Here is an 8,757-nt window from a genome sequence, read left to right on the forward strand (position 1 = left end):
TACACACTTGTAATTAAGCTTCCAAATGCAGTGGCCTTAGAGAGTCCAGATCTCAAACTTGTCTTCTAGAACATAGACTTGCTATTTCCAGAGGGAATGGCATTGAAATGTATGAACAATGTTGGGCTCATCATAAGAAAAAAGAATCAGTAAATTATTTGAAAAGGACCTTAGATTTTTTGAGGAATCTTACATATGGCATTGGAAGTGTAGTTTATATGGGGGTAAATAAAAAAGCAGTGCTATAACACTACAGAAATCTTTATTAAGCAAAGACATTAAAATGTGAAGCTCTTATTTCTTGACATATCCACCACTAAGTCTCTACACTTCTGAAAGTGGTGTTTCTCTCTAACCCTGAATGATTCAGCTCTCTTCAACCGACTCCGCATCCCAAGGACAGCTTTCACATTCTCCAGACACTGAAAACAGTCTTTGACTTTGGGGAACAAAAACAATTCTGAATGGAGCACAATCAAGGATTTAAGGTGATCCAACAAGATTCTCCTAGGGTAGCTCTTGCTACTTTCAAAGAATGAGCAAGGACGGGATCATCATGGGTAAAAAAAATTCCTTGGTGCAACTTTCCTGGCCTTGTTCTCACTAATTCACTTTTTAATGTTCTTAAAACTTCTTTATCAGAAGCCCCTGGACTGGACAGTGTCCTTCTGAACAGAGAATCTATTCAGATGCTCCCTGAAGCCCAAAAGGGCTAGGAAAGAATGGAGACAAGGCACACAGATAGGAAGTGAGAAAAAGAATGCTATATTGAGGAATTGGGATGAATGAGATCAAACAAATGTTTATGGATTGTTAGGTATAAATGTGATGTTGAATGGAAAGCTCTGTAAACCTTCACTGAATGCACAATAAAAAATTAAAAACAAAAAGGCAGTTCCATGCGGGGGAGGTTGGGAGGAAACGGAAGAGCTGATAACAATGAGACCAAGAAGGAAGAACATGTTCTGACAGATGGTAGTGTTGATTGATTGTACTATCGAATTGTATATCAACAAAATGATTTTGTTTAAAACATACAGCCTCATCAGAGTCCCCAAAAGCAATTACCATCACCTTCTGAGGTCCAGTAGATTCCCCAAGTAAATAACTATCTTAATTGGACCTTGCTCTCTGGATCATTTTGGTTAAATCAAAATGATAATAATTTTTCCCAAACAATCATCTTCCTTAGTGTTACTCTTGCTTTAACAAAACGGATGGAAAGCTCAGCTAGCTGGTCTTTTATGCAACACTTTTGACATCCAAACTTGCTGAGCAAAGGAAGTTTCCTTCAAATCCAACTGGCAGACTGTGTGAGGCCTCAACGTTAGTAGCTATCACATCAACGAGAATTCTAAGGTCTTCTTCCACCGGCTTGTGGATTTCAACCAAAATTCCTTCTTCGTAGAGGTTGAAAATCTTTCCTCTCTTGGCTTATCGTCAAGGTCTGTCCAACATTTCTCAAAATATCTTGATCCATCCCAAAATTATTGCTTTCCTATAAACTTGTTTAGAAGCATTGACGATTTGAGAAGACATCATTTGAGTGTTGTTAACATTTTATATTAATCCTGACCTCAAAGTTGCTTCATTCCCAAAGTGCATCGTTACTGGGAGTAACCTTCTTGAAGCAGCGTTACTTGTTTCTCTGGTTTGGGGTAATTGAAATCAAGGGACGTTGAGCTTATAGGGAAAGCAAATACAAGAAGGGTTTGGGGAGAAGGGGGCTATAGAGGGGTGAGGGAGTTAAGAGGGAGAAGATGTCAAGAAGTCCATGAAGTAAAAGCATGTTTGGAAACTGATTATGGAAGCAATTGTACAATTATGTTTGATGTGATTGAACCATGGAATGATATGACATAAGTTAAAGCAATTTTTTTAAAAACGAAAGCATAAATCCAAGAATGGGTTTTGGGTTTGCACTAAACCCTAGCTCCAACTTAAGAACAATCAGTTCTTACATCCTGGCCCTGCTCAATACCCACCCTCAGGAAGAGAACACAGAAGATACAGGAACTATAGTAAAATGTGGTGAAGAATTTAGATGGTGCCTGGCTATCAGATAAAATAGTGTCTGGGGTCTTAAAGGCTTATCTCCAAACAAACAGCCATCAAAATGAGATGTCGACTAGGTCCCCATGGAATAAAGACACCATCATCAGTCACCAAAGAATTGGAATCCATATAATCCGAAAACGAAGGAGGGATCAGTATCAGAGCCTAAATTGTGAGAATCCAATGAAAGACAGTGGGAGCCCACGATCCATTTGTGGAACTACTTAGGAAATAAACCTCCAGAGAACTCCCCATATCTAAAATTGAGGGAAGGGAGGAAAGTGGTCACTAAACAGAGTGCTTGGGAGAGAGGAGTATAGAAGATCAAAGGCATAAATCTGAACAGTTAAAACTTTGCCAGTAGATCTCCCCTACGTTGCAGGGTGGACCTGATCTGGTTTCCAAAATGTTCTGTATTTTGGTTTGCATTGTTTTGTTTGTTCAAATTAGAGTGTATCTCAGAGGTTTTATGTCAATGGAGGTCACCCTCTTGAAGCTGTGTAATACACTTTTTCAATTTTGAGTCTATGAAACCCAGTACTGATGAACCTACAGAGACAACAAGAAAAATAGGGATTCAGGGTGGAGGCGGGTGTACAGCGGTGGAGGCGGGTGTACAGTGGTGGAGGTGGGAGTACAGCGGTGGAGGTGGGGTAAAAGGGAAACAATGTCAAGGAGTCCATGTAGATAAAGAATGTTTGGACACTGATTGTGATAGCAATTGTACATTCTACTTGACGTGATTGAAATTTGGAATGATATGATACATGTATTAAATCCCCACTAATGATAGATAGATAGATATAGATAGATAGATAGATAGATAGATAGATAGATAGATAGATAGATAGAATAAAAAATTGCTTCCTTTTCATGGTATAAAAAAGCCCTAATGAAACTAGGACAAGTATATTACTAGAGAACTTGTCCTCAGTCATCCATTAATCTCAGAGATATGTTTAAACATGTTTTACTTGGAATAAACCCATGCATTCATGAACTGGAATACTAGTAGCAATACTTTTTTACTTATCCTTACAGATCTATTGAAAAACTTAACGCTATAGCTGGATGCCTTTAAAGAAACAGCAGAGCTACACTGGTCTGTTCATCTTTTCAATGAGATGTCTCTTCTGTTTCCCATCATTGCCAATTCAAGGAGCTCAATGCTGCTTGTGCAAGTAAAATAATTCTCACCAAATACATCTATTCACTAAGAAGATCTGCACTGAGAACCTCCTTTATGAGGTAGCTCCTTAAAGGTTTAGGAATATGTCATGAAAAGATCCTGGAATCTGTCAATGAACTTCTGAAGCCCCCTTGTATGATCGCTTTCTTCCTAGAATACTAGGCTTTGAGGACATAATCATGAATAAGCGTTACAAAATGTACACTTTTACAGAGCTTGTATTCCAATAGAAAGGAAAAGGGACAATAAACAAGTGAACAAATAAGTATTTTCAGATAATGATAAACCCAAATCCCACTGCCATTGAGTGGATTCTGACTCATCCTTCACTTACCTTAGGAAACCTAGTAGAACGGTTCTGTGGGGTTTCCCAGGCTATAAATCTTTGTGGATCCAACAGCCTCATCTTTCTCCCATGGTGCATGACTGATGAGTTTTGCCTGTTGACCTCTTGGTTTGCAGCCTGATCCTTAACCCACTTGTGTTAGTCTGGGTTGACTAGAGAAAGAAATTCAGACACTCACATGTCTATAAGAAAGAGTTTTATATACAAGAGCAATTGAATATTGAGAAAATATCCCAGCCAGTCCAGATCAAGTCCATAAGTCTGATATTAGCCAATATGTCTGATACCAATCTATAAATTCCTCTTCAGAATCACGCAACACAAGCAATGACACAGAATACAGGAAGGTCACAGGCCAGTGGGTGGAAAGTCTTTTGGATCCAGTGGAAGTAGAAGCTTCTCAGCACTGGCAAGGGTCTCCACGTAGCTCCTTCAGCTTCCGGGCTCTAGCATAGCTCCATGTGTCTTCTCAACAGGAATGTCTCACAGAGAGCGAATGTGTGTCCCGCCTCCAGTGAGCCATTTATCCCTTTAGCACCTTCAAATGCGTCATCAAGCTGCGACCTGATTGATAGGCTAAACGCCACCCCATCACTCTTAAATCCCAAATTGACCACAGATTATGTATATACCACACAGATTATGTATATACCACACCGAATGGGCCCTCTTCTGACCATGCAAGGTGCCAGGAATATGCTAAAAGAGCGCCATGCCAAGATACCAAAGATGGGAGGAAAGATGCTCCCGCATGCATCCTCGATCTGAACTCTCAAAGAATGAGAAAGCGTCATCTGGAGGAGGGTTTGGGCAGAGGGAACAGCAAGCACAGCAGGAACAAGGGCCCTGAGGTGAGAATCAACTTAGCTTTTCTGAGAAACAAGAGACCCGGGTGGCTCCTGTATGCTGCAGGGAGGGAAACCTGGTGTGAGATGAAGTCAGATAGGGATAGGTAGTGATTATACCAATAAAAGGAATTTGGATTTTCTTCTAAATGTGACAAGACACCCACAGAGAATTTTAGGTAGGGAAGTGAGGGGTACAATCTGATTTGTAGTTTGAAAAAATTATTTTGTCCGCTGCACCCTTAGAACCAAAGGTAGAAATAATAGAAGATGCAGCAATTTCCATTCATGGCAGATATGCCATCATTTCTACTAGCAATACTCAACAGAGCAAGCTGTACAGTGTAAGATGCAGCTCATGACTCACTTCACATGCTTTTTTAAAGCTTTGCTAGTAACAATTAGTTTAACCTAATGTAGAACTTTTGAAATCTCTGATTCTATCTATACCTTTCTGGGAATGCTTACTTGTAATTGGTGTGATAATTATCAAACTATTTCTATATTCCAGCAACTGTTCTACCCTATGCTTTTCAAGCTACCTCTAATACAAATTTGTTCTTCTTTCCCAATCCATTATAGAAGAATATTTCAAGAAAATATAATAAAAGTACTAGAAAAAAATAAAATTTAAAAAGGTATGCAAATCAATGCCTAATATGTTATTAAATTCCACAAACGTGAAATAATATTTCAAGAAACAATCCAGAGATATATAAATGAAAAAGTAAAACAGTGATAAAACTATGTGTTATTTGGTAAAAATATATAAATGAAGGAAATCAGTATAAGGAAATTTTAATACATCTATAATTTTTGTCATTCCATGAGAGTAAATAAAAGGTATGCAGGATATAGCAATTCTCCACATTAAGCACCTACCAATACACTTTCAACAAACACCAAGCCAAAATCCAAAGTCACTGTTGTTATAGCAGCTCTAGGGAACAGAAAACTGCCACATAGGATTTGATAGGCTGTAAATCTTTATGAAAGCAGACTGGACTTCAACTACTGATCTTTCATTAGCGGCCCAGCCCTTAGCCCACTGCACAACCAGGGCTCCCGGAACATCAGCATATCAATAAACTCTGAGTCAATAACCTGATATTTTGATATAACATGTTTCATAAATCATTAACATCTATTTCATTTACATGTCTATCTAATCGGGTGACATAGTGGTTATGCATTGAGCTGCTAACTGCAAGACCAGCCGTTGGAAACCACTGGCCTGTCTGCAGGAGAAACATGGAGCTTTCTACTCTGGTCAAGAGTTACAGACTCAGAAACTACAAGAGCCATTCTATCCTGTCCATAGAGGGAGGCACTGTGAGTTGGAATCGATTGGATAGCAGTGAATTTGTTTTGGTAATCAAGCAAAGATGAAGTGAAAACCTAATTGTCACTACAGTCATTCCAAATTTTGGAATAAACTGTTTTCAAATATTCTGTAAAATGCTTACATTACAAATACTTAACACATACTTACCGGGCAGGGGAGATACCATGATCAAGAAGGTAGTTTTCCAGGGCAAGGCTTATCCATCGCACTCCAGATGTGCTGACCCCTGCAATTTTCCCAAATGTGGGAAACTCGACTGCGTAATTTGTGGCAGTGGGGGACTGTGTTCGCGCTCTCCCCTGGGGGGGTGGGCGGCGGGAAATACTTAACACATCAGCTTTATCCCAGCCTTGCAACACGATCTGATCAAACGAAAACTTCTTCACTGTTTACTATTTGAACCTGAGCTGATTTTTGCAGCATAGGAAATTAGCATCTTAAGGAAACAAATTCTACTTAAAGTAAGGAAATATAGAGATAAGAGAACATTTGGATCATAATCTACCTTTCCCATTTTGCAAGCGAAGTCTTTAGTAACTAGGAATAAAAAAATCTTCTTTTGTGATGATGATTGTACAAGTCGATGTGATTGAGCTATTGGGTTGTATGATAGATGAATTATATGGCAATGAAATTGCTGGGAAAATCCTCTACTTTTTAAATTATATGAAGAGATAATGAGACGATTCTCAGATTCTTGCTTTCTTCTCTTGTTAAAGGAACAAAAGAACCCACATCACAGGGTGGCTCCCAAGCTACTTACTATTCCTATTTTCTTAGCTGAGCCCTTGATTCTCCGACATCTGTGGCCCTTAATCACCCTCAGTGTAGCTCATTACCTTATGGTTTTTACCAGCCACACACAGATCTATCTTCCTTACCCAGTTCTCACTTCTAGCGGCAAAATAAGGTTTATGTCAACATTAACTTGAAGGATAGTCTTTTAACAGCTATATAATAACTTCCTTAAAACCGAAGGATAAAGAATGTGCCAAAATGTCAAGCAAAGTAAAAACAGAAAACAAGATGCCCTCTCTATTTCTTGATGAATACTGATTCAAAAGCTTGAAAAATTAAAAACAAAGGCGATAAACACGGATTTTGAAAGGCGTTTTAGAAGTTACAGTAAAAGGATAGTGGCTGATGCCATGCACTGAGGTGCCTTTCTAGGCAGAGAACTCGGAACAAACTGGGCCGCAGTCAATAGGGGCAAGCCTGGGAACACCTCCCCTTCTGCCAAGGTCCAGGGGCAGGTTCCCAGGTACAATTATAGATTCAGAACCCATATAATTCATTTCATCTTTTTACCCTCATTTTGGAAGATGACAAAAAAAATCTTGGCCCATTTAACTAAAAAAATGTCTGCATTTCCCCTGCACTGTCAAATATCACCCTCGCTGAGAGAATAAACTATTGCTATTTGCATATTACAGATGAAGTGGCAAGGATTAGGAATAGAAATTAAGTTACATTTGTCCAATATTACAGTTTATATGGTAGAGATTCCAAGCCAAATCTGATGGTTTTCAGCCCCAGGATATACTGCCTGCTTTAGACATGGCATAAGTGCTGACGCTAATTATTTTCCCTGGTGTTTTTAGAAGGCATACAAATAGCGTATTTTTGAAATACATACAGCAAAAACAATCATACCATACCAATAATAAGACTTTCCCAATGCTCTAGTATCAGTTCCAGTTCAGTGAGACCATCTACGACAGAGAAGAACTGCCTCAATAGTGTGGCTAAGACAAACTTCACAGAAGCAGACAGCATCATCTCCCTCCCATGGAGTGACTGGTACGTGCCAACCACCGACCTTTATGTTAGCAAACAGCTCTTCAGCCACTATCTCACCAGAGTCCTTCTAATAAAACTTTAACCCACGATCACGGAATCAGTTCCAACTCAACACAAGCTTCTACAGGTTCCAAGACTGTAAATCTTGAGGGGAGCAGGCCATCACTGCTCATCTTTATCCAGTGGAACAGCTGATGGGTTCGAACTACCAACCATGAGGTTAGCAGTCCACTGCCTTTCCCACAATGCTCCTACAATTAATATATTGTGTTGTATTGTATGCTGTGTTAGTCTGGGTAGACTAGAGAAACAAACTCATAAACACACAAATGTGTATAAGAGAGAATTTTATATAAAGGGTAGTTGTACATTAAGAAAGCATCCCAATCCAGTCCATTCCAAGCCTATAAGTCCGATATTAGCCCATATGGCTGATCCCAATCTATAGAGTCCTCTTCAGACTCACAAAACACACGCAATGATGTCAAGTACAGGAAGCTCACAGGCCAGTGGGTAGAAAGTCTTGTGGATCCAGTGGCAGTAGAAGCATCTCACTGCTGGCAGGGATCTCCGCATGGCTCCTCCAGTTCCCAGGGTATGGGGTCTATCAGTGTAATGCCATGGCTCTTTTCAGTAGAGCATCTCTAAGGGAGTGAACTGAGAGTCTCACCCGCCTTCAAAGAGGAAAAACCAGAATTCTCAGGAAAAAGCCAGGCCTGCACAGAGGCTCATTGGCTATGATCTGATTGACAGGCTAGAGTCCACCCCTTCACTCTTAATCCTCAAATTGACATCAGATTATGTAACTACCACTTATGCTATATAATTAATATAACAAATAGAATTCATATAATTATTTACAAGTGTTTCTTGCACATAATTTGTTTTGAATATCATTTTGTGGAATACTGAATTTTTAGTTTGAGCATAATTTTAAAATGCCCTTCAAGAGAAACACATCCAGAAAAATGTTTAGATTAAATTCTAGTGTGCCAGTCTGTGACTGGCAGCCAAGAACTGCCCTCCTAGCCATTCACACTTCACCACAGAACACTGACTAATGCATGTTCACAATGATGAGAATAATCTTGAAAGACTAAGTGGTCACCTTCAGTTTTGAGCCACCACAGAGGATGAGGATGAGTCGTGGAGAGTTTACTGTGACCTCATTCTTCAC

General features: G+C 39.5%; 1 non-coding gene across 1 annotated transcript; it reads left to right on the plus strand.

The window, feature by feature from the left end:
* The first annotated feature begins 5,919 nt into the window (after positions 1-5,919).
* LOC115869291 lies at positions 5,920-6,082 on the plus strand. The gene has a single exon (XR_004046108.1). It is a non-coding gene; the product is annotated as a U1 spliceosomal RNA (small nuclear RNA).
* The last annotated feature ends 2,675 nt before the right edge of the window (positions 6,083-8,757 follow it).

Source organism: Echinops telfairi, unplaced genomic scaffold (genome assembly GCF_000313985.2).
Source record: "Echinops telfairi isolate 266 unplaced genomic scaffold, ASM31398v2 ScPeMD7_23;HRSCAF=83, whole genome shotgun sequence".
NCBI classification, from domain to species: Eukaryota; Metazoa; Chordata; class Mammalia; order Afrosoricida; family Tenrecidae; genus Echinops; species Echinops telfairi.